The 27543-nt window shown below is 38.4% G+C and overlaps 1 protein-coding gene across 2 annotated transcripts in view; it reads left to right on the plus strand.

Moving 5' to 3' along the window:
- The window catches only part of LOC133613888 (cordon-bleu protein-like 1), a 156768-nt gene that overhangs the window by 32722 nt on the left and 96503 nt on the right, over positions 1 to 27543 (plus strand). The window contains exon 1 of one of the 2 annotated variants that reach the window (XM_072914419.1): positions 13378 to 13589. The exons of the other annotated variant lie outside the window; for it this stretch is intronic. The gene's annotated coding sequence lies outside the window, so the exon portion shown is untranslated. Of the gene's footprint in view, positions 1 to 13377; positions 13590 to 27543 lie in introns of those variants that run through there. 2 annotated transcript variants of the gene reach the window in all.

Here is a 27543-nt window from a genome sequence, read left to right on the forward strand (position 1 = left end):
AATACCACAATGATTCAGTAAGACTGATCTCTCCACAGTGGAGACACACTTTTATTACTTAAACTTTGCAGTCATCGCATTGTTTTTGTGTCTGTCAACTAGCTGGAAGTCCACGTGTCATCACATGTCATCAACATATTTCATGAAGCTTGAAATGTGACTTCATGTGAATATTTACAAAGTTGACAAAGTGGCCCCCAGAACCAGTGCAAGTTTTGTTTACACATTGACTACACAAATATATACAGACCCTTTTTCCATATGAGTTGGGAAATGGTGTTGGATGTAAATATAAACGGAATACAATGATTTGCAAATCCTTTTCAAGCCATATTCAGTTGAATATGCTACAAAGACAACATATTTGATGTTCAAACTCATAAACATTTTTTTTTTGTGCAAATAATCATTAACTTTAGAATTTGATGGCAGCAACACGTGACAAAGAAGTTGGGAAAGGTGGCAATAAATACTGATAAAGTTGAGGAATGCTCATCAAAGACTTATTTGGAACATCCCACAGGTGTGCAGGCTAATTGGGAACAGGTGGGTGCCATGATTGGGTATAAAAGTAGATTCCATGAAATGCTCAGTCATTCACAAACAAGGATGGGGCGAGGGTCACCACTTTGTCAACAAATGCCTGAGCAAATTGTTGAACAGTTTAAGAAAAACCTTTCTCAAGCAGCTATTGCAAGGAATTTAGGGATTTCACCATCTACGCTCCGTAATATCATCAAAGGGTTCAGAGAATCTGGAGAAATCACTGCACGTAAGCAGCTAAGCCCGTGACCTTCCATCCCTCAGGCTGTACTGCATCAACAAGCGACATCAGTGTGTAAAGGATATCACCACATGGGCTCAGGAACACTTCAGAAACCCACTGTCAGTAACTACAGTTGGTCGCTACATCTGTAAGTGCAAGTTAAAACTCTCCTATGCAAGGCGGAAACCGTTTATCAACAACACCCAGAAACGCCGTCGGCTTCGCTGGGCCTGAGCTCATCTAAGATGGACTGATACAAAGTGGAAAAGTGTTCTGTGGTCTGACGAGTCCACATTTCAAATTGTTTTTGGAAACTGTGGACGTCGTGTCCTCCGGACCAAAGAGGAAAAGAACCATCCGGACTGTTCTAGGGTGAAAGTGTAAAAGGCAGCATGTGTGATGGTATGGGGGTGTATTAGTGCCCAAGACATGGGTAACTTACACATCTGTGAAGGCACCATTAATGCTGAAAGGTACATACAGGTTTTGGAGCAACATATGTTGCCATCCAAGCAACGTTACCATGGACGCCCCTGCTTATTTCAGCAAGACAATGCCAAGCCACGTGTTACATCAACGTGGCTTCATAGTAAAAGAGTGCGGGTACTAGACTGGCCTGCCTGTAGTCCAGACCTGTCTCCCATTGAAAATGTGTGAAGCCTAAAATAGCACAACGGAGACCCCCGGACTGTTGAACAACTTAAGCTGTACATCAAGCAAGAATGGGAAAGAATTCCACCTGAGAAGCTTCAAAAATGTGTCTCCTCAGTTCCCAAACCTTTACTGAGTGTTGTTAAAAGGAAAGGCCATGTAACACAGTGGTGAACATGCCCTTTCCCAACTACTTTGGTACGTGTTGCAGCCATGAAATTCTAAGTCAATTATTTGCAAAAAAAAATAAAGTATCAGTGTGAACATCAAATATGTTGTCTTTGTAGCATATTCAACTGAATATGGCTTGAAAAGGATTTGCAAATCATTGTATTCCGTTTATATTTACATCTAACACAATTTCCCAACTCATATGGAAACGGGGTTTGTACTTTATTTTATATTACTACAACAATTGACACTATAGAGCTGCGGTGGGAGAGTAAAAGACATTAAGATAGCGACATGGTTGCAGTAATTATAATATTAAGCACACAAAAGTCAATAATCGGCACTCCAAACAAGAAAACTCCCACAAAAGAAAGTGAAACTCACCAAAATGAACGTAAAACTGGACTAAAAGATCATTCACATGAGTTTACTTGACTTTCGGAGCGCACCTGAATGCACCACCCAAAGGGAGGGTGACCCCACAACACACGTTGACAAAGCAATGGCGCTTTAGGGCAGCAGTCGCCAAATATCTGACATCTTAGCTGGCAGTCCAGACAGCAGGGGGCGCAGGAGAGCCACACATGTTTCTAGGCTGGTCCCAAATGCACCTGGAGATTATGAGCAAGACTTTTGTGTCGTCAAGTTCAAGATCACAGGTACAAGTGGCCAAAATGAGTTTCCTCTGCCGGGTGGCGGGGCTCTCCCTTAGAGATAGGGTGAGGAGCTCAAAAACGGGAATTTCTCGGAAATCCGGGAATTTAGTTTTTATAATTGTTGAAGTAGAGCACACAATTCCTGAACAGGCTGAATATTTAGAAATTGGAACGGTTTGAATCGGATGAAAAATGCTTGGAGTTGTGGAACTTTAAAGAATGTCCCATTCTTTTCAATGGGAACTTCCTGGAAATTTGGGAATTTTGGGAAAAGTGGGAATTTTTTCGAAAATGATTAGGAGCATGAATGTCCTGAATGAGCTGAATTGGTGGGTGTTGGAATTGTTTAAATCGGTCAAGAAATGTTGAAGTAGTAACGGTTTTTAATTGAAAAATGGTATTATGGAATTTCGGGAAAACCGGGAATTTTTCAACATGTTTTTTGTCCTGACTAAGAGAAATGTTTTGACAGTGGAGCGGTTGAAATGGGTTAAAAAACGTGAAAGGAGTCATCGCACTAAAAAAGGTTGGAAATAAGGTTAGAAAGAACTCAGGAATTCCTGAAAATGTGTTGAATGTGGAAAATAGTTGTTTGTGTTGAAGGTGGAATGCTTTGAATGGGTTGAAGAATGTCGGAATTGTGGAAGTTCGAAAAATGGATGATTCATTTTGAATGGGAAAAATGTCCCTAAAAACGGGAATTCCTAGGAAATACTGGAAATTTTGTTTTTATAATTGTTGAAGTAGAGCACACAATTCCTGAACAGGCTAAATATTTTGAAGTTGGAACGGTTTGAATCGGATGAAAAATGCTTGGAGTTGTGGAACTTTAAAGAATGTCCCATTCTTTTCAATGGGAACTTCCTGGGAATTTTGGGAAAAGTGGGAATTTTTTCGAAAATGATTAGGAGCATGAATGTCCTGAATGAGCTGAATTGGTGGGTGTTGGAATTGTTGAAATCGGTCAAGAAATGTTGAAGTAGTAACGGTTTTTAATTGAAAAATGGTATTATGGAATTTCGGGAAAACCGGGAATTTTTCAACTTGTTTTTTGTCCTGACTAAGAGGAATGTTTTGACAGTGGAGCGGTTGAAATGGGTTGAAAAACGTGAAAGGAGTCATCGCACTGAAAAAGGTGGGAAATAAGGTTAGAAAGAACACAGGAGTTCCTGGAAATTTGTTGAATGTGGAAAACGGTTGTTTGTGTTGAAGGTGGAATGGTTTGAATGGGTTGAAGAATGTGGGAATTGTGGAAGTTCGAAAAATGGATAATTCATTTTGAATGGTAAAAATGTCCCTAAAAACGGGAATTTCTAGGAAATCCTGGAATTGTATTTTTTTTTTTATAATTGTTGAAGTATAGCACACAATTCCTGAACAGGTTGAATATTTTGAAGTTGGAACGATTTGAATCAGATGAAAAATGCTTGGAGTTGTGGAACTTTAAAGAATGTCCCATTCTTTTCAATGGGAACTTCCTGGAAATTTGGGAATTTTGGGAAAAGTGGGAATTTTTTCGAAAATGATTAGGAGCATGCATGTCCTGAATGAGCTGAATTGGTGGATGTCGGAATTGTTGAAATCGGTTAAGAAATGTTGAAGTAGTAAAAGATTTTAATTGAAAAATGGTATTATGGAATTTCAGGAAAACCGGGAATTTTTCAAGTTTTTAAACCAACTTGTTTTTTGTCCTTTGTAAGAGGAATGTTTTGACAGTGGAGCGGTTGAAATGGGTTGAAAAATGTGAAAGGAGTCATCGCACTGAAAAAGATTGGAAATAAGGTTAGAAAGAAGTCAGGAATTCCTGGAAATTTGTTGAATGGGGAAAATGGTTGTTTGTGTTGAAGGTGGAATGGTTTGAATGGGTTGAAGAATGTGGGAATTGTGGAAGTTCGACAAATGGATAATTCATTTTGAATGGTAAAAATGTCCCTAAAAACGGGAATTTCTAGGAAATCCTGGAATTGTATTTTTTTATAATTGTTGAAGTAGAGCACACAATTCCTGAACAGGCTGAATATTTTGAAGTTGGAACGGTTTGTATTTTATGAAAAATGCTTGGAGTTTGGGACATTCTTCAAAGTTCCACATCTTTTCAATGGGAACTTCCTGGAATTTTGGGAAAAGTGGGAATTTTTTCGAAAATGATTAGGAGCATGAATGTCCTGAATGAGCTGAATTGGTGGGTGTTGGAATTGTTGAAATCGGTCAAGAAATGTTGAAGTAGTAACGGTTTTTAATTGAAAAATGGTATTATGGAATTTCGGGAAAACCGGGAATTTTTCAACATGTTTTTTGTCCTGACTAAGAGGAATGTTTTGACAGTGGAGCGGTTGAAATGGGTTAAAAAATGTGAAAGGAGTCATCGCACTGAAAAAGGTTGGAAATAAGGTTAGAAAGAACTCGGGAATTCCTGGAAATGTGTTGAATGTGGAAAATAGTTGTTTGTGTTGAAGGTGGAATGGTTTGAATGGGTTGAAGAATGTGGGAATTGTGGAAGTTCGAAAAATTGATAATTCATTTTGAATGGGAAAAATGTCCCTAAAAACGGGAATTCCTAGGAAATACTGGAAATTTTGTTTTTATAATTGTTGAAATAGAGCACACAATTCCTGAACAGGCTAAATATTTCGAAGTTGGAACGGTTTGAATCGGGTGAAAAATGCTTGGAGTTGTGGAACTTTAAAGAATGTCCCATTCTTTTCAATGGGAACTTCCTGGAATTTTGGGAAAAGTGGGAATTTTTTCGAAAATGATTAGAAGCATGAATGTCCTGAATGAGCTGAATTGGTGGGTGTTGGAATTGTTGAAATCGGTCAAGAAATGTTGAAGTAGTAAAAGTTTTTAATTGAAAAATGGTATTATGGAATTTCGGGAAAACCGGGAATTTTTCAAGTTCTTAAACCAACTTGTTTTTTGTCCTTACTAAGAGGAATGTTTTGACAGTGGAGCGGTTGAAATGGGTTAAAAATGTGAAAGGAGTCATCGCACTAAAAAAAGGTTGGAAATAAGGTTAGAAAGAACCCAGGAGTTCCTGGAAATTTGTTGAATGTAGAAAATGGTTGTTTGTGTTGAAGGTGGAATGGTTTGAATGGGTTGAAGAATGTGGGAATTCTGGAAGTTCGAAAAATTGATAATTCATTTTGAATGGGAAAAATGTCCCTAAAAACGGGAATTCCTAGGAAATACTGGAAATTTTGTTTTTATAATTGTTGAAGTAGAGCACACAATTCCTGAACAGGTTGAATATTTTGAAGTTGGAACGGTTTGAATCGGATGAAAAATGCTTGGAGTTGTGGAACTTTAAAGAATGTCCCATTCTTTTCAATGGGAACTTCCTGGAATTTTGGGAAAAGTGGGAATTTTTTCGAAAATGATTAGGAGCATGAATGTCCTGAATGAGCTGAATTGGTGGGTGTCGGAATTGTTTAAATCGGTCAAGAAATGTTGAAGTAGTAAAAGTTTTTAATTGAAAAATGGTATTATGGAATTTCGGGAAAACCGGGAATTTTTCAAGTTCTTAAACCAACTTGTTTTTTGTCCTGACTAAGAGGAATGTTTTGACAGTGGAGCGGTTGAAATGGGTTAAAAAACGTGAAAGGAGTCATCGCACTAAAAAAAGTTTGGAAATAAGGTTAGAAAGAACACAGGAGTTCCTGGAAATTTGTTGAATGGGGAAAATAGTTGTTTGTGTTGAAGGTGGAATGGTTTGAATGGGTTGAAGAATGTGGGAATTGTGGAAGTTCGAAAAATTGATAATTCATTTTGAATGGTAAAAATGTCCCTAAAAACTGGAATTTCTAGGAAATCCTGGAATTGTTTTTTTTTAAATAATTGTTGAAATAGAGCACACAATTCCTGAACAGGCTGAATATTTTGAAATTGGAACGGTTTGAATCAGATGAAAAATGCTTGGAGTTGTGGAACTTTAAAGAATGTCCCATTCTTTTCAATGGGAACTTCCTGGAAATTGGGGAATTTTGGGAAAAGTGGGAATTTTTTCGAAAATGATTAGGAGCATGAATGTCCTGAATGAGCTGAATTGGTGGGTGTTGGAATTGTTTAAATCGGTCAAGAAATGTTGAAGTAGTAACGGTTTTTAATTGAAAAATGGTATTATGGAATTTCGGGAAAACCAGGAATTTTTCAACATGTTTTTTGTCCTGACTAAGAGGAATGTTTTGACAGTGGAGCGGTTGAAATGGGTTAAAAAACGTGAAAGGAGTCATCGCACTGAAAAAGGTGGGAAATAAGGTTAGAAAGAACACAGGAATTCCTGGAAATGTGGAAAATAGGTGTTTGTGTTGAAGGTGGAATGCTTTGAATGGGTTGAAGAATGTGGGAATTGTGGAAGTTCGAAAAATGGATAATTCATTTTGAATGGTAAAAATGTCCCTAAAAACGGGAATTTCTAGGAAATCCTGGAATTGTATTTTTTTTTATAATTGTTGAAGTATAGCACACAATTCCTGAACAGGCTAAATATTTTGAAGTTGGAACGGTTTGAATCGAATGAAAAATGCTTGGAGTTGTGGAACTTTAAAGAATGTCCCATTCTTTTCAATGGGAACTTCCTGGAAATTTGGGAATTTTGGGAAAAGTGGGAATTTTTTCGAAAATGATTAGGAGCATGAATGTCCTGAATGAGCTGAATTGGTGGGTGTTGGAATTGTTGAAATCGGTCAAGAAATGTTGAAGTAGTAACGGTTTTTAAATGAAAAATGATATTATGGAATTTTGGGAAAACCGGGAATTTTTCAACCTTTTTTTGTCCTGACTAAGAGGAATGTTTTGACAGTGGAGCGGTTGAAATGGGTTAAAAAACGTGAAAGGAGTCATCACACTGAAAAAGGTTGGAAATAAGGTTAGAAAAAACACAGGAGTTCCTGGAAATTTGTTGAATGTGGAAAATGGTTGTTTGTGTTGAAGGTGGAATGGTTTGAATGGGTTGAAGAATGTGGGAATTGTGGAAGTTCGAACAATGGATAATTCATTTTGAATGGTAAAAATGTCCCTAAAAACGGGAATTTCTAGGAAATCCTGGAATTGTATTTTTTTTTATAATTGTTGAAGTATAGCACACAATTCCTGAACAGGCTGAATATTTTGAAGTTGAAACGGTTAGTATCGGATGAAAAATGCTTGGAGTTGTGGAACTTTAAAGAATGTCCCATTCTTTTCAATGGGAACTTCCTGGAAATTTGGGAATTTTGGGAAAAGTGGGAATTTTTTCGAAAATGATTAGGAGCATGAATGTCCTGAATGAGCTGAATTGGTGGGTGTTGGAATTGTTTAAATCGGTCAAGAAATGTTGAAGTAGTAACGGTTTTTAATTGAAAAATGGTATTATGGAATTTCAGGAAACCCGGGAATTTTTCAACATGTTTTTTGTCCTCACTAAGAGGAATGTTTTGACAGTGGAGCGGTTGAAATGGGTTAAAAAACGTGAAAGGAGTCATCGCACTGAAAAAGGTTGGAAATAAGGTTAGAAAGAACACAGGAGTTCCTGGAAATTTGTTGAATGGGGAAAATGGTTGTTTGTGTTGAAGGTGGAATGGTTTGAATGGGTTGAAGAATGTGGGAATTGTGGAAGTTTGAAAAATGGATAATTCATTTTGAATGGTAAAAATGTCCCTAAAAACGGGAATTTCTAGGAAATACTGGAAATTTTGTTTTTATAAATGTTGAAGTAGAGCACATAATTCCTGAACAGGCTGACTATTTTGAAGTTGGAACGGTTTGAATCGGATGAAGAATGCTTGGAGTTGTGGAACTTTAAATAATGTCCCATTCTTTTCAAGGGGAACTTCCTGGAATTTTGGGAAAAGTGGGAATTTTTTCGAAAATGATTAGAAGCATGAATGTCCTGAATGAGCTGAATTGGTGGGTGTTGGAATTGTTCAAATCGGTCAAGAAATGTTGAAGTAGCAAAAGTTTTTAATTGAAAAATGGTATTATGGAATTTTGGGAAAACCGGGAATTTTTCAAGTTTTTAAACCAACTTGTTTTTTGTCCTGACTAAGAGGAATGTTTTGACAGTGGAGCGGTTGCAATGGGTTAAAACATGTGAAAGGAGTCATCGCACTGAAAAAGGTTGGAAATAAAGTTAGAAAGAACCCAGGAATTCCTGGAAATGTGTTGAATGTGGAAAATAGTTGTTTGTGTTGAAGGTGGAATGCTTTGAATGGGTTGAAGAATGTGGGAATTGTGGAAGTTGGAAACAGAGGACCACTTGTGACAGCCAATCATGTATCCATTTAAATTCATTATTCATTATATAATTGACTGTCGATTTTACAGTAAAAACTTAAAATGTACAACATTTGACTGTAAAATAGTGTTTTATTTGTATTTTTTTTAATGACATTTTACAGTAAATAGAAAAACAGTATGAATGAATTAATGTTTGGTGTATGAATATGAATTAATGATTGGTGTATGAATGAATGAATGAATGAATGTTTGGTGTATGAATAAGAATTGTTTGGTGTATGAATGAATGAATGAATGTTTGGTGTACGGATATGGATGGATGCTTGGTTTATGAATATGAATGAATGTTTGGTTTATGAAGGAATGAATGTTTGGTGTATGAATAGAAATGCATGTTTGGTGTATGAATGGATGTTTGGTGTATGAATGAATGAATGTTTGGTGTATGAATACGATGAATGTTTGGTTTATGAATATGAATGCATGTTTTATGTATGAATGAATGAATGTTTGGTGTATGAATGAATGAATGTTTGGTGTATGGATGAATGAATGTTTGGTGTATGAATATGAATTAATGTTTGGTGTATGAATGAATGAATGTTTTGTGTAAGAATAAGAATTAATGTTTGGTGTATGAATGAATGAATGAATGTTTGATGTACAAATATGGATGGATGCTTGGTTTATGTATATGAATGATGTTTGGTTTATGAAGGAATTAATGTTTGGTGTATGAATATGAATGAATGTTTGGTGTATGAATGAATGAATGTTTGGTGTATGAATACGAATGAATGTTTGGTTTATGAATATGAATGAAAGTTTGGTGTATGAATGAATGAATTTTTGGTGTATGAATATGAATGAATGTTTGGTGTGTGTATGAATGAATGAATTTTTGGTGTGTGAATGAATGAATGTTTGGTGTATGAATGAATGAATGTTTGGTGTATGAATATGAATTGATGTTTGGTGTATGAATGAATGAATGTTTGGTGTACAGATATGGATGGATGCTTGGTTTATGTATATGAATGAATGTTTGGTTTATGAAGGAATGAATGTTTGGTGTATGAATAGAAATGAATGTTTGGTGTATGAATGAATGTTTGGTGTATGAATGAATGAATGTTTGGTGTATGAATACGAATGAATGTTTGGTTTATGAATATGAATGCATGTTTGGTGTATGAATGAATGCATTTTTGGTGTATGAATATGAATGAATGTTTGGTGTATGAATGAATGAATGTTTGGTGTATGGATGAATGAATGTTTGGTGTATGAATATGAATTAATGTTTGGTGTATGAATGAATGAATGTTTTGTGTAAGAATACGAATTAATGTTTGGTGTATGAATGAATGAATGAATGTTTGATGTACAAATATGGATGGATGCTTGGTTTATGTATATGAATGATGTTTGGTTTATGAAGGAATTAATGTTTGGTGTATGAATATGAATGAATGTTTGGTGTATGAATGAATAAATGTTTGGTGTATGAATACGAATGAATGTTTGGTTTATGAATATGAATGAATGTTTGGTGTATGAATGAATGAATTTTTGGTGTATGAATATGAATGAATGTTTGGTGTGTGTATGAATGAATGAATTTTTGGTGTGTGAATGAATGAATGTTTGGTGTATGAATGAATGAATGTTTGGTGTATGAATATGAATTAATGTTTGGTGTATGAATGAATGAATGTTTTGTGTAAGAATAAGAATTAATGTTTGGTGTATGAATTAATGAATGAATGTTTGATGTACAAATATGGATGGATGCTTGGTTTATGTATATGAATGATGTTTGGTTTATGAAGGAATTAATGTTTGGTGTATGAATATGAATGAATGTTTGGTGTGTGACTGAATGAATGTTTGGTGTATGAATACGAATGAATGTTTGGTTTATGAATATGAATGAAAGTTTGGTGTATGAATGAATGAATTTTTGGTGTATGAATATGAATGAATGTTTGGTGTGTGTATGAATGAATGAATTTTTGATGTGTGAATGAATGAATGTTTGGTGTATGAATGAATGAATGTTTGGTGTATGAATATGAATTGATGTTTGGTGTATGAATGAATGAATATTTTGTGTATGAATAAGAATTAATGTTTGGTGTATGAATGAATAAATGAATGTTTGATGTACAAATATGGATGGATGCTTGGTTTATGTATATGAATGATGTTTGGTTTATGAAGGAATTAATGTTTGGTGTGTGAATATGAATGAATGTTTGGTGTGTGAATGAATGAATGTTTGGTGTATGAATACGAATGAATGTTTGGTTTATGAATATGAATGACAGTTTGGTGTATGAATGAATGAATTTTTGGTGTATGAATATGAATGAATGTTTGGTGTGTGTATGAATGAATGAATGTTTGGTGTGTGAATGAATGAATGTTTGGTGTATGAATGAATGAATGTTTGGTGTATGAATATGAATTGATGTTTGGTGTATGAATGAATGAATGTTTTGTGTATGAATAAGAATTAATGTTTGGTGTATGAATGAATGAATGAATGTTTGATGTACAAATATGGATGGATGCTTGGTTTATGTATATGAATGATGTTTGGTTTATGAAGGAATTAATGTTTGGTGTATGAATATGAATGAATGTTTGGTGTGTGACTGAATGAATGTTTGGTGTATGAATACAAATGAATGTTTGGTTTATGAATATGAATGACAGTTTGGTGTATGAATGAATTAATTTTTGGTATATGAATGAATGTTTGGTGTGTGTATGAATGAATGAATGTTTGGTGTGTGAATGAATGAATGTTTGGTGTATGAATGAATGAATGTTTGGTGTATGAATATGAATTGATGTTTGGTGTATGAATGAATGAATGTTTTGTGTATGAATAAGAATTAATGTTTGGTGTATGAATGAATGAATGTTTGGTGTACGAATATGGATGGATGCTTGGTTTGTGAATATAAATGAATGTTTGGTTTATGAAGGAATGAATGTTTGGTGTATGAATATGAGTGAATGTTTGGTGTATGAATGAATGTTTGGTTTATGAATGAATGAATGTTTGGTGTATGAATACGAATGAATGTTTGGTTTATGAATACGAATGAATGTTTGGTGTATGAATGAATGAATGAATGTTTTGTGTATGTATAAGAATGAATGTTTGGTGTATGAATGAATGAATGTTTGGTGTACGAATATGGCTGGATGCTTGGTTTATGAATATGAATGAATGTTTGGTTTATGAAGGAATGAATGTTTGGTGTATGAATAGGAATGAATGTTTGGTGTATGAATGAATGTTTGGTGTATGAATGAATTAATGTTTGGTGTATGAATACAAATGAATGTTTGGTTTATGAATATGAATGCATGTTTGGTGTATGAATGAATGAATTTTTGGCGTATGAATATGAACGAATGTTTGGTGTATGAATGAATGAATGTTTGATGTATGAATGGATGAATGTTTGGTGTATTTGGGGGTTTAGAACATTCCTAGCACCAACACTGATACTTCTTTCTGCTCCTTTTTCATTCATGGTGGGAGTTTGGTCAAATGGAGAAATAATAATTGATTTCTAATGGACTGGTAATAGACTGGTAATGGACTAGTAATGGACTGGTGATGGGCTGGTAATGGACTGGTGATGGACTGGTGATGGACTGGTGATGGACTGGTATTGGACTAGTAATGGACTAGTAATGGACTGGTGATGGACTGGTGATGGACTAGTAATGGACTGGTGATGGACTAGTAATGGACTGGTGATGGACTGGTGATGGACTAGTAATGGACTGGTGATGGACTGGTGATGGACTAGTAATGGACTGGTAATGGACTAGTAATAGACTGGTGATGTACTGGTGATGGACTAGTAATGGACTGGTGATGGACTAGTAATGGACTGGTGATGGACTGGTGATGGACTAGTAATGGACTGGTGATGGACTAGTAATGGACTGGTGATGGACTGGTGATGGACTAGTAATGGACTGGTGATGGACTGGTGATGGACTAGTAATGGACTGGTAATGGACTAGTAATAGACTGGTGATGTACTGGTGATGGACTGGTGATGGACTAGTAATGGACTGGTGATGGACTAGTAATGGACTGGTGATGGACTGGTGATGGACTGGTGATGGACTAGTAATGGACTGGTGATGGACTAGTAATGGACTGGTGATGGACTGGTGATGGACTAGTAATGGACTGGTGATGGACTGGTGATGGACTAGTAATGGACTGGTAATGGACTGGTGATGGACTAGTAATGAACTGGTGATGGACTGGTGATGGACTAGTAATGGACTGGTAATGGACTAGTAATAGACTGGTGATGTACTGGTGATGGACTAGTAATGGACTGGTGATGGACTGGTAATGGACTGGTGATGGACTAGTAATGGACTGGTGATGGACTAGTAATGGACTGGTGATGGACTGGTGATGGACTAGTAATGGACTGGTGATGGACTGGTGATGGACTAGTAATGGACTGGTAATGGACTAGTAATAGACTGGTGATGTACTGGTGATGGACTAGTAATGGACTGGTGATGGACTAGTAATGGACTGGTGATGGACTGGTGATAGACTGGTAATGGACTGGTAAAGTGGTTAAAGCCTCCCACCCCAGTTCCTTCAAGCAGCGTGTGGAAATGTTTGTTATATGGGTACTTAGATGAAGAAATTCACCTTTCCTCTGACGTGATTTTTGGAGTGCGATGTTCCGAGGAAAAAGGTGTGTCTTCCAAACGTTTGCTCGTCACATGCGGGGCAAACACAAAGTGACGACGTTACAACCAAACTCTGATAGTGAAGTCCTGATTAGCTGAGTAGTGATGGAGTGTCAGGCTGACATTCCCCTGTTTACCTTGAGCTCTGCGGGCCCTCACGTTGGAATGTAGGTGGCCACACCCACGGCTTCATGTCTGCACAGGGAGCTGCTTACCTCCCCGCCGGGGGGGGAGTTTACACCTGGCGAGGCCCGCCAAGCAGGATTTGGGCGGGGGAGACACGTTTGTGGTAGTTTGAAAGTGGACCCTCGGAGGCTCTGCTTGTAGCCTTCAGTAGCAGAGAGGACACACCATGGATCTTATGTCAACACACTGAGGTAAGAAACGGTGTGGCAGCACTTTGCCTTAGCGCCCAGAGGAGGGAACATGTTTGTTTTGACTGTCGGGTGAACCGTGGCGTGTTGCAGCGTGCGCCTCGTTCACGGAACTTTAGTCCATTTCAGCAGCTGCTACCAAACACGCTCGCCATGTTCTACATACTGACGTTGTTTCTGTTAGGGTTGTCCTCCATACCAATCTTTCTATTACCAGACTTTTCTAAACCAAGGGGACCACCAAAAATGTCTTTATTGGAACAAAAAAATCTTGAAACATGTTTATTATTGTCATTTAGTCCTTAAATAAACTGGACAACTTGTCTTTTAGTAGTAAGTAAACAAACAAAGACTCCTAATTAGTCTATGCAGTAACATATTGTGTCATTTATACACCCATTATTTTCTACACATTATGAGGGACAAACTGTAAAAAATGTTTTATTCATCCACTTGTTCATTTACTGTTAATATCTGCTTATTTTCTGTTTTAACATGTTCTATCTACACTTCTGTTCAAATGTAATAATCACTTATTCTTCTCTTCTTTGATACTTGACATTAGTTTTGGATGATACCACACATTTAGGTATCGAAGCGATACCAAGTAGTTGCAGGATCATACAATAAAATATAATACCTAATAAACCAATAATAATAATATTGTTAAAAAATACTGATATAAAGGGTAGGTGTCACGCTGTTTTCTGTTTTAACATGTTCTATCTACACTTCTGTTCAAATGTAATAATCACTTATTCTTCTCTTCTTTGATACTTGACATTAGTTTTGGATGATACCACACATTTAGGTGTCGATCCGATACCAAGTAGTTGCAGGATCATACATTGGTCATATTCAAAGTCCTCATGTGTCCAGGGACGTATTTACCGACTTTATAAACATAATAAAATGTTTAAAAAAAGATTTTGTGACGATAAAAAATATCGATGTAATCATAGTAGTATCGACTAGATACGCTCTTGTACTTGGTATCATTACAGTGGATGTCAGGTGTAGATCCACCCATGGCATTTGTTCATATTGTGACGCCGGTGAGCTATTGTATCCTCCTACGGTGTGTAGTGAAGCATGTTTAGTTATTCCTCCTCCTCCAGTGATAATGCTACTTGTAAGAAATTCACTTTATTTGTCGCCATGGAGGCCAGGATTAGTGATTTAGAAGTAGCTAAAACACTGTGGATGGATGTTAGCCGCTTGCTAGCTAGCCATGTCTTAAAGCAGCTCTTCCTGAGGGTGTTTCAGTGTTATAACTTCACTTTCATCTTGACTTTTTACACCAAAATGCGTCCGTTCTCCCTTTTCTGTCTACACACTGTGTCTGCTTGTAAGTACTCTGTGTGTGTGTGCGCTGCCCAACATGCTCTTCTGCTCGTAAAACCAGGAATCTCATGCGTGAAACTGCTATCTAAACATTGAAGTGTAGCTCCTCTCCTATAAAATGCAAGTGCTCCTAAAGCATGTTGTATTGTATGTTTATGAGCTGTTCTCTAAACGTGGTACTAACTAACCATGATCTAACATTCTTCAAATGTTACGCTGGGTTAGCGCGGACACAAGCAGATCAGTGTGTGAAACTGCTATCGAAACATGGAAGTGTAGCTCCTCTCTAAAATGCAAGTGCTCCTAAAACAAGTTTATGAGCTGTTCTCTAAACGTGGTACTAAGTAACCATGATCTAACATTCTTGAAATGTTACGTGTTCGCCGGGTTAGCGTGGACACAAGCGGATCAGTGTGTGAAACTGCTTTCTAAACATGGAAGTGTATCTCCTCTCCACTTAATGCAAGTGCTCCTAAAGCATGTTGTATTATAAGTTTATGAGCTGTTCTCTAAACGTAGTGCTAACTAACCATGATCTAACATTCTTCAAATGTTTCGCTGGGTTAGCGCGGACACAAGCGGATCAGTGTGTGAAACTGCTGTCTAAACATGGAAGTGTAGCTCCTCTCCACTAAATGCCAGTGCTCCTAAAGCATGTTGTATCGTAAGTTTATGAGCTGTTCTCTACACATGGTACTAAGTAACCATGATCTAGCATTTTTCACATGGTACGTGTTCGCCGGGTTAGCGCGGACACAAGCAGATCAGTGTGTGAAACTGCTGTCTAAACATGTAAGTGTAGCTCTTCTCCACTAAATGCAAGTGCTCCTAAAGCATGTTGTATTGTACGTTTATGAGCTGTTCTCTAAACGTGGTACTAACTAACCATGATCTAACATTCTTCAAATATTTTGCTGGGTTAGCGCGGACACAAGCGGATCAGTGTGTGAAACTGCTATCTAAACATGGAAGTGTAGCCCCTCTCTAAAATGCAAGTGCTCCTAAAGCATGTTGTATTGTAAGTTTATGAGCTGTTCTCTAAACGTAGTACTAACTAACCATGATCTAAAAATCTTCAAATGTTACGCTGGGTTAGCGCGGACACAAGCAGATCAGTGTGTGAAACTGCTATCGAAACATGGAAGTGTAGCTCCTCTCTAAAATGCAAGTGCTCCTAAAACAAGTTTATGAGCTGTTCTCTAAACGTGGTACTAAGTAACCATGATCTAACATTCTTGAAATGTTACGTGTTCGCCGGGTTAGCGTGGACACAAGCGGATCAGTGTGTGAAACTGCTGTCTAAACATGGAAGTGTAGCTCCTCTCCACTAAATGCAAGTGCTCCTAAAGCATGTTGTATTGTAAGTTTATGAGCTGTTCTCTAAACGTAGTACTAACTAACCATGATCTAACATTCTTCAAATGTTTCGCTGGGTTAGCGCGGACACAAGCGGATCAGTGTGTGAAACTGCTGTCTAAACATGGAAGTGTAGCTCCTCTCCACTAAATGCAAGTGCTCCTAAAGCATGTTGTATTGTAAGTTTATTAGCTGTTCTCTAAACGTGGTACTAAGTAACCATGATATAACATTTTTTAAATGTTACGTGTTCGCCGGGTTAGCGCGAACACAAGCGGATCAGTGTGTGAAACTGCTGTCTAAACATGGAAGTGTAGCTCCTCTCCACTAAATGCAAGTGCTCCTAAAGCATGTTGTATTGTACGTTTATGAGCTGTTCTCTAAATGTGGTACTAACCATGATCTAACATTCTTCAAATGTTTCGCTGGGTTAGCGCGGACAAAAGCGGATCATTGTGTGAAACTGCTATCTAAACAAGGAAGTGTAGCTCCTCTCCACTAAATGCAAGTGCTCCTAAAGCATGTTGAATTGTAAGTTTATGAGCTGTTCTCTAAACATGGTACTAAGTAACCATGATCTAGCATTTTTCACATGGTACGTGTTCGCCGGGTTAGCGCGGACACAAGCAGATCAGTGTGTGAAACTGCTGTCTAAACATGGAAGTGTAGCTCCTCTCCACTAAATGCAAGTGCTCCTAAAGCATGTTGAATTGTAAGTTTATGAGCTGTTCTCTAAACGTAGTACTAACTAACCATGAACTAACATTCTTCGAATGTTAAACTGGGTTAGCGCGGACACAAGCGGATCAGTGTGTGAAACTGCTGTCTAAACATGGAAGTGTAGCTCCTCTCCACTAAATGCAAGTGCTCCTAAAGCATGTTGAATTGTAAGTTTATGAGCTGTTCTCTAAACGTAGTACTAACTAACCATGATCTAACATTCTTCAAATGTTTCGCTGGGTTAGCGCAGACACAAGCGGATCAGTGTGTGAAACTGCTGTCTAAACATGGAAGTGTAGCTCCTCTCCACTAAATGCAAGTGCTCCTAAAGCATGTTTTATTGTACGTTTATGAGCTGTTCTCTAAACGTGGTACTAACTAACCATGATCTAACATTCTTCAAATATTTCGCTGGGTTAGCGCGGACACAAGCGGATCAGTGTGTGAAACTGCTATCTAAACATGGAAGTGTAGCCCCTCTCTAAAATGCAAGTGCTCCTAAAGCATGTTGTATTATAAGTGTATGAGCTGTTCTCTAAACGTGGTACTAACTAACCATGATCTAACATTCTTCAAATGTTTCGCTGGGTTAGCGCGGACACAAGCGGAGCAGTGTGTGAAACTGCTATCTAAACATGGAAGTGTAGCCCCTCTCTAAAATGCAAGTGCTCCTAAAGCATGTTGTATTGTAAGTTTATGAGCTGTTCTCTAAACGTAGTACTAACTAACCATGATCTAAAAATCTTCAAATGTTACGCTGGGTTAGCGCGGACACAAGCGGATCAGTGTGTGAAACTGCTATCTAAATATGGAAGTGTAGCCCCTCTCTAAAATGCAAGTGCTCCTAAAACAAGTTTATGAGCTGTTCTCTAAACGTGGTACTAAGTAACCATGATCTAACATTCTTGAAATGTTACGTGTTCGCCGGGTTAGCGTGGACACAAGCGGATCAGTGTGTGAAACTGCTATCGAAACATGGAAGTGTAGCTCCTCTCCACTAAATGCAAGTGCTCCTAAAGCATGTTGTATTGTACGTTTATGAGCTGTTCTCTAAACGTAGTACTAACTAATCATGATCTAACATTCTTCAAATGTTTCGCTGGGTTAGCGCGGACACAAGCGGATCAGTGTGTGAAACTGCTATCTAAACATGGAAGTGTAGCCCCTCTCTAAAATGCAAGTGCTCCTAAAGCATGTTGTATTGTAAGTTTATGAGCTGTTCTCTAAACGTAGTACTAACTAACCATGATCTAACAATCTTCAAATGTTACGCTGGGTTAGCGCGGACACAAGCGGATCAGTGTGTGAAACTGCTATCTAAATATGGAAGTGTAGCCCCTCTCTAAAATGCAAGTGCTCCTAAAACAAGTTTATGAGCTGTTCTCTAAACGTGGTACTAAGTAACCATGATCTAACATTCTTGAAATGTTACGTGTTCGCCGGGTTAGCGCGGACACAAGCAGATCAGTGTGTGAAACTGCTGTCTAAACATGTAAGTGTAGCTCTTCTCCACTAAATGCAAGTGCTCCTAAAGCATGTTGTATTGTAAGTTTATGAGCTGTTCTCTAAACGTGGTACTAACTAACCATGATCTAACATTCTTCAAATATTTTGCTGGGTTAGCGCGGACACAAGCGGATCAGTGTGTGAAACTGCTATCTAAACATGGAAGTGTAGCCCCTCTCTAAAATGCAAGTGCTCCTAAAGCATGTTGTATTATAAGTGTATGAGCTGTTCTCTAAACGTGGTACTAACTAACCATGATCTAACATTCTTCAAATGTTTCGCTGGGTTAGCGTGGACACAAGCGGATCAGTGTGTGAAACTGCTATCTAAACATGGAAGTGTAGCCCCTCTCTAAAATGCAAGTGCTCCTAAAGCATGTTACATTGTACGTTTATGAGCTGTTCTCTAAACGTGGTACTAACTAACCATGATCTAACATTCTTCAAATGTTTCGCTGGGTTAGCGTGGACACAAGCGGATCAGTGTGTGAAACTGCTGTCTAAACATGGAAGTGTAGCTCCTCTCCACTAAATGCTAGTGCTCCTAAAGCATGTTGTATTATAAGTTTATGAGCTGTTCTCTAAACGTAGTGCTAACTAACCATGATCTAACATTCTTCAAATGTTTCGCTGGGTTAGCGCGGACACAAGCGGATCAGTGTGTGAAACTGCTGTCGAAACATGAAAGTATAGCTCCTCTCCACTAAATGCAAGTGCTCCTAAAGCATGTTGTATTGTACGTTTATGAGCTGTTCTCTAAATGTGGTACTAACTAACCATGATCTAACATTCTTCAAATGTTTCGCTGGGTTAGCGCGGACACAAGCGGATCAGTGTGTGAAACTGCTGTCTAAACATGGAAGTGTAGCTCCTCTCCACTAAATGCTAGTGCTCCTAAAGCATGTTGTATTGTACGTTTATGAGCTGTTCTCTAAACGTGGTACTAACTAACCATGATCTAACATTCTTCAAATATTTCGCTGGGTTAGCGCGGACACAAGTGGATCAGTGTGTGGAACTGCTATCTAAACATGGAAGTGTAGCCCCTCTCTAAAATGCAAGTGCTCCTAAAGCATGTTGTATTATAAGTTTATGAGCTGATCTCTAAACGTAGTACTAACTAACCATGATCTAACATTCTTCAAATGTCTCGCCGGGTTAGCGCGGACACAAGCGGATCAGTGTGTGAAACTGCTGTCGAAACATGGAAGTGTAGCTCCTCTCCACTAAATGCAAGTGCTCCTAAAGCATGTTGCATTGTACGTTTATGAGCTGTTCTCTAAACGTGGTACTAACTAACCATGATCTAACATTCTTCAAATGTTTCGCCGGGTTAGCGCGGACACCAGCGGATCAGTGTGTGAAACTGCTATCTAAACATGGAAGTGTAGCTCCTCTCCTCTAAAATGCAAGTGCTCCTTAAGCAGGAGTACAAATTCTGTATTCCTACAAAATCTGTTTAGACACCAGGTTTTTTTTTTTTTTCACGTATTCATTCATGCATTCAAACTTAGCAGAACTAACCCCCGTAAAAAACTTTAGTCCACATTTAGAATATCGTGGAAGTGAGTTTGTTTTCATGCTCGCTCCACTGAAGCGCGGCAGAAGGTTCCGGTGATGCAAGCGGTGACAGCGTGGGCGTGTCACTCAAGAACATGTTCTGTGCCGTGCAGCAGACTCGTTAGTAGCAGACAGCTGTAGACTTAGTGCAGTGCAAATAATTACTAAGGCAAACAAGCAACCAGGACTTTGAAGTCAGGACTTTGCACTCAGGAAGAGTTTTTTTTTTTTCGTTCAACAGAAATATTTGCCGTTTTTTTTTTACTCCTTTTTCAATTTCCTCTCTTTCTTTGTCATATTCTTGTGATGCTTCCCCGCCGCTGCTCACTTTCCTGTTTTTTGTTGGCAAGTCCAAACATAACGGCATTCCAACCACTGTCAATATACACGCTCAGGACCAATAATAGCACATAATGAAGGCCTATTGTGCTAACACGACGTCCACAGTTTCCAAAAACAATTTGAAATGTGGACTCGTCAGACCACAGAACACTTTTCCACTTTGCATCAGTCCATCTTAGATGAGCTCGGGCCCAGCAAAGCCGGCGGCGTTTCCGGGTGTTGTTGATAAAAAGCTTTTGGCTTTGCGTAGTACAGTTTTAACTTGCACTTACAGATGTAGCGACCAACTGTAGTTGCCGACAGTGGTTTTCTGACGTGTTCCCGAGCCCATGCGGTGATATCATTTACATACTGAAAAAAAAGTTATTTTTTTGGCAATGCGTTTCTGGGTGTTGTTGATAAATAGCTTTTGGCTTTGCGTAGTAGAGTTTTAACTTGCACTTACAGATGTAGCGACCAACTGTAGTTGCTGACAGTGATTTTCTGAAGTGTTCCCGAGCCCATGTGGTGATATCCATTACACACTGAAAAAATGTAATTTTTTTGGAGAAGCGTTTCTGGGTGTTGTTGATAAAAAGCTTTTGGCTTTGCATAGTAGAGTTTTAACTTGCACTGACAGATGTAGCGACCAAGTGTAGTTGCCGACAGTGGTTTTCTGACGTGTTCCCGAGCCCATGTGGTGATATCTTTTACACACTGAAAAAACGTAATTTTTTTGGCAAAGCGTTTCTGGGTGTTGTTGATAAAAAGCTTTTGGCTTTGCATAGTATAGTTTTAACTTGCACTTACAGATGTAGCGACCAACTGTAGTTGCCGACAGTGGTTTTCTGACGTGTTCCCGAGCCCATGCGGTGATATCATTTACATACTGAAAAAAAAGTTATTTTTTTGGCGATGCGTTTCTGGGTGTTGTTGATAAAAAGCTTTTGGCTTTGCATAGTAGAGTTTTAACTTGCACTGACAGATGTAGCGACCAAGTGTAGTTGCTGACAGTGGTTTTCTGACGTGTTCCCGAGCCCATGTGGTGATATCCATTACACACTGAAAAAATGTAATTTTTTTGGAGAAGCGTTTCTGGGTGTTGTTGATAAAAAGCTTTTGGCTTTGCATAGTAGAGTTTTAACTCGCACTTACAGATGTAGCGACCAACTGTAGTTGCCGACAGTGGTTTTCTGACGTGTTCCCGAGCCCATGCGGTGATATCATTTACATACTGAAAAAAAAGTTATTTTTTTGGCGATGCGTTTCTGGGTGTTGTTGATAAATAGCTTTTGGCTTTGCGTAGTGCAGTTTTAACTTGCACTTACAGATGTAGCGACCAACTGTAGTTGCCGACAGTGATTTTCTGAAGTGTTCCCAAGCCCATGTGGTGATATCCTTTACACACTAAAAAAACATAATTTTTTTGGTGATACGTTTCTGGGTGTTGTTAATAAATAGCTTTTGGCTTTGCGTAGTACAGTTTTAACTTGCACTTACAGATGCAGCGACCAACTGTAATTGCGGACAGTGATTTTCTGACGTGTTCCCGAGCCCATGTAGTGATATCCTTTACACACTGAAAAAACATAATTTTTTTGGCGAAGCGTTTCTGGGTGTTGATAAAAAGCTTTTGGCTTTGCATAGTAGAGTTTTAACATGCACTTACAGATGTAGCGACCAACTGTAGTTGCCGACAGTGGTTTTCTGACGTGTTCCCGAACCCATGTGGTGATATTATTTACACACTGAAAAAACTAAAAATTTTTGGCGATGCGTTTCTGGGTGTTGTTGATAAATAGCTTTTGGCTTTGCGTAGTACAGTTTTAACTTGCACTTACAGATGTAGCGACCAACTGTAGTTGCCGACAGTGGTTTTCTGACGTGTTCCCGAGCCCATGTGGTGATATCCTTTACACACTAAAAAAACATAATTTTGTTGGCGATACGTTTCTGGTTGTTGTTAATAAATAGCTTTTGGCTTTGCGTAGTACAGTTTTAACTTGCACTTACAGATGTAGCGACCAACTGTAATTGCGGACAGTGATTTTCTGATGTGTTCCTGAGCCCATGTAGTGATATCCTTTACACACTGAAAAAAATTAATTTTTTTGGCGATGCGTTTCTGGGTGTTGTTGATAAATAGCTTTTGGCTTTGCATAGTAGAGTTTTAACTTGCACTTACAGATGTAGCGACCAACTGTAGTTGCTGACAGTGATTTTCTGACGTGTTCCCGAGCCCATGTGGTGATATCCTTTACACACTAAAAAAATGTAATTTTTTTGGCGATGCGTTTCTGGGTGTTGTTGATAAATAGCTTTTGGCTTTGCGTAGTACAGTTTTAACTTGCACTTACAGATGTAGCGACCAACTGTAGTTGCTGACAGTGATTTTCTGAAGTGTTCCCAAGCCCATGTGGTGATATCCTTTACACACTAAAAAAACATAATTTTTTTGTCGATACGTTTCTGGGTGTTGTTAATAAATAGCTTTTGGCTTTGCGTAGTACAGTTTTAACTTGCACTTACAGATGCAGCGACCAACTGTAATTGCGGACAGTGATTTTCTGATGTGTTCCTGAGCCCATGTAGGGATATCCTTTACACACTGAAAAAAATTAATTTTTTTGGCGATGCGTTTCTGGGTGTTGTTGATAAATAGCTTTTGGCTTTGCGTAGTACAGTTTTAACTTGCACTTACAGATGTAGCGACCAACTGTAGTTGCTGACAGTGATTTTCTGACGTGTTCCCGAGCCCATGTGGTGATATCCTTTACACACTGAAAAAACGTAATTTTTTTGGCGAAGCGTTTCTGGGTGTTGTTGATAAATAGCTTTTGGCTTTGCGTAGTACAGTTTTAACTTGCACTTACAGATGTAGCGACCAACTGTAGTTGCTGACAGTGATTTTCTGACGTGTTCCCGAGCCCATGTGGTGATATCCTTTACACACCAAAAAAATGTAATTGTTTTGGCGATGCGTTTCTGGGTGTTGTTAATAAATAGCTTTTGGCTTCCCGTAGTACAGTTTTAACTTGCACTTACAGATGTAGCGACCAACTGTAGTTGCTGACAGTGGTTTTCTGACGTGTTCCTGAGCCCATGTGGTGATATCCTTTACACACTGAAAAAACGTAATTTTTTTGGCGATGCGTTTCTGGGTGTTGTTGATAAATAGCTTTTGGCTTTGCATAGTAGAGTTTTAACTTGCACTTACAGATGTAGCGACCAACTGTAGTTACTGACAGTGGTTTTCTGAAGTGTTCCTAAGCCCATGTGGTGATCTCCTTTACACACTGAAAAAAAATATTTTTTTTGGCGATGCGTTTCTGGGTGTTGTTGATAAAAAGCTTTTGGCTTTGCGTAGTATAGTTTTAACTTGCACTTACAGATGTAGCGACCAACTGTAGTTGCTGACAGTGGTTTTCTGACGTGTTCCCGAGCCCATGTGGTGATATCCTTTACACACTGAAAAAACGTAATTTTTTTGGCGATGCGTTTCTGGGTGTTGTTGATAAAAAGCTTTTGGCTTTGCGTAGTAGAGTTATAACTTGCACTTACAGATGTAGCGACCAACTGTAGTTGCTGACGGTGATTTTCTGACGTGTTCCCGAACCCATGTGGTGATATCCTTTACACACTAAAAAAATGTAATTTTTTTGGCGATGCGTTTCTGGGTGTTGTTGATAAATAGCTTTTGGCTTTGCATAGTAGAGTTTTAACTTGCACTTACAGATGTAGCGACCAACTGTAGTTGCTGACAGTGATTTTCTGACGTGTTCCCGAGCCCATGTGGTGATAACCTTTACACACTAAAAATGTAATTTTTTGGGCGATGCGTTTCTGGGTATTGTTAATAAATAGCTTTTGGCTTTGCGTAGTACAGTTTTAACCTGCACTTACAGATGTAGCAACCAACTGTAGTTGCTGACAGTGGTTTTCTGACGTGTTCCCGAGCCCATGTGGTGATATCCTTTACACACTAAAAAAATTTAATTTTTTTGGCGATGCGTTTCTGGGTATTGTTAATAAATAGCTTTTGGCTTTGCATAGTAGAGTTTTAACTTGCACTTACAGATGTAGCGACCAACTGTAGTTGCCGACAGTGGTTTTCTGACGTGTTCCCGAGCCCATGTGGTGATATCCTTTACACACTAAAACAATGTAATTTTTTTGGCGATGCGTTTCTGGGTGTTGTTGATAAATAGCTTTTGGCTTTGCATAGTAGAGTTTTAACTTGCACTTACAGATGTAGCGACCAATTGTAGTTGCTGACAGTGATTTTCTGACGTGTTCCCGAGCCCATGTGGTGATCTCCTTTACACACTGAAAAAAAATAATTTTTTTGGCGATGCGTTTCTGGTTGTTGTTGATAAATAGCTTTTGGCTTTGCGTAGTACAGTTTTAACCTGCACTTACAGATGTATCGACCAACTGTAGTTGCCGACAGTGGTTTTCTGACATGTTCCCGAGCCCATGTGGTGATATCCTTTACACTGAAAAAACATAATTTTTTTGGCGATACGTTTCTGGGTGTTGTTAATAAATAGCTTTTGGCTTTGCGTAGTACAGTTTTAACTTGCACTTACAGATGTAGCGACCAACTGTAATTGCGGACAGTGATTTTCTGATGTGTTCCTGAGCCCATGTAGTGATATCCCTTACACACTGAAAAAAATTAATTTTTTTGGCGATGCGTTTCTGGGTGTTGTTGATAAATAGCTTTTGGCTTTGCATAGTAGAGTTTTAACTTGCACTTACAGATGTAGCGACCAACTGTAGTTGCTGACAGTGATTTTCTGACGTGTTCCCGAGCCCATGTGGTGATATCCTTTACACACTAAAAAATTTTAATTTTTTTGGCGATGCGTTTCTGGGTATTGTTAATAAATAGCTTTTGGCTTTGCGTAGTACAGTTTTAACCTGCACTTACAGATGTATCGACCAACTGTAGTTGCCGACAGTGGTTTTCTGACGTGTTCCCGAGCCCATGCGGTGATATAATTTACATACTGAAAAAAACGTAATTTTTTTGGCGAAGTGTTTCTGGGTGTTGTTGATAAAAAGCTTTTGGCTTTGCATAGTATAGTTTTAACTTGCACTTACAGATGTAGCGTCCAACTGTAGTTGCTGACAGTGATTTTCTGACGTGTTCCCGAGCCCATGTGGTGATATCCTTTACACACTAAAAAAACATAAATGTTTTGGCGATGCGTTTCTGGGTGTTGTTGATAAATAGCTTTTGGCTTTGCGTAGTAGAGTTATAACTTGCACTTACAGATGTAGCGACCAACTGTAGTTGCTGACAGTGATTTTCTGACGTGTTCCTGAGCCCATGTGGTGATATCCTTTACACACTGAAAAAAAATAAAAAAATTTGGCGATGCGTTTCTGGGTGTTGATGTATAGATTTTGGCTTTGCGTAGTAGAGTTTTAACTTGCACTTACAGATGTAGCGACCAACTGTAGTTACTGACAGTGGTTTTCTGAAGTGTTCCTGAGCCCATGTGGTGATATCCTTTACACACTAAAAAAATGTAATTTTTTGGGCGATGCGTTTCTGGGTGTTGTTAATAAATAGCTTTTGGCTTTGCGTAGTACAGTTTTAACCTGCACTTACAGATGTATCGACCAACTGTAGTTGCCGACCGTGGTTTTCTGACGTGTTCCCGAGCCCATGCGGTAATATAATTTACATACTGAAAAAAACGTAATTTTTTTGGCGAAGTGTTTCTGGGTGTTGTTGATAAAAAGCTTTTGGCTTTGCATAGTATAGTTTTAACTTGCACTTACAGATGTAGCGTCCAACTGTAGTTGCTGACAGTGATTTTCTGACGTGTTCCCGAGCCCATGTGGTGATATCCTTTACACACTAAAAAAACTTAAATTTTTTGGCGATGCGTTTCTGGGTGTTGTTGATAAATAGCTTTTGGCTTTGCGTAGTAGAGTTATAACTTGCACTTACAGATGTAGCGACCAACTGTAGTTGCTGACAGTGATTTTCTGACGTGTTCCTGAGCCCATGTGGTGATATCCTTTACACACTGAAAAAAACTAAAAATTTTTGGCGATGCGTTTCTGGGTGTTGTTGATGTATAGATTTTGGCTTTGCGTAGTAGAGTTTTAACTTGCACTTACAGATGTAGCGTCCAACTGTAGTTGCTGACAGTGATTTTCTGACGTGTTCCCGAGCCCATGTGGTGATATCCTTTACACACTAAAAAAACTTAATTTTTTTGGCGATGTGTTTCTGGGTGTTGTTGATAAATAGCTTTTGGCTTTGCGTAGTAGAGTTATAACTTGCACTTACAGATGTAGCGACCAACTGTAGTTACTGACAGTGGTTTTCTGAAGTGTTCCTGAGCCCATGTAGTGATATCCTTTACACACTGAAAAAAATTAATTTTTTTGGCGATGCGTTTCTGGGTGTTGTTAATAAATAGCTTTTGGCTTTGCGTAGTACAGTTTTAACTTGCACTTACAGATGTAGCGACCAACTGTAGTTGCTGACAGTGATTTTCTGAAGTGTTCCCAAGCCCATGTGGTGATATCCTTTACACACTAAAAAAACATAATTTTTTTGGCGATACGTTTCTGGGTGTTAATAAATAGCTTTTGGCTTTGCGTAGTACAGTTTTAACTTGCACTTACAGATGCAGCGACCAACTGTAGTTGCTGACAGTGGTTTTCTGACGTGTTCCCGAGCCCATGCGGTGATATCATTTACATACTGAAAAAACTTAATTTTTTTGGCGATACGTTTCTGTGTGTTGTTGATAAATAGCTTTTGGCTTTGCGTAGTAGAGTTTTAACTTGCACTTACAGATGTAGCGTCCAACTGTAGTTGCTGACAGTGGTTTTCTGACATGTTTCCGAGCCCATGTGGTGATATCCTTTACACTGAAAAAACGTAATTTTTTTTGGCGATGCGTTTCTGGGTGTTGTTGATAAATAGCTTTTGGCTGTGCGTAGTACAGTTTTAACTTGCACTTACAGATGTAGCGACCAACTATAGTTGCCGATAGGGGTTTTCTGACGTGTTCCCGAGCCCATGCGGTGATATCATTTACATACTGAAAAAAACGTAATTTTTTTGGCGATACGTTTCTGTGTGTTTTTGATCAATAGCTTTTGGCTTTGCATAGTAGAGT

The sequence above is a fragment of the Nerophis lumbriciformis genome, linkage group LG13 (assembly GCF_033978685.3).
Source record: "Nerophis lumbriciformis linkage group LG13, RoL_Nlum_v2.1, whole genome shotgun sequence".
In the NCBI taxonomy this organism is placed as follows: domain Eukaryota; kingdom Metazoa; phylum Chordata; class Actinopteri; order Syngnathiformes; family Syngnathidae; genus Nerophis; species Nerophis lumbriciformis.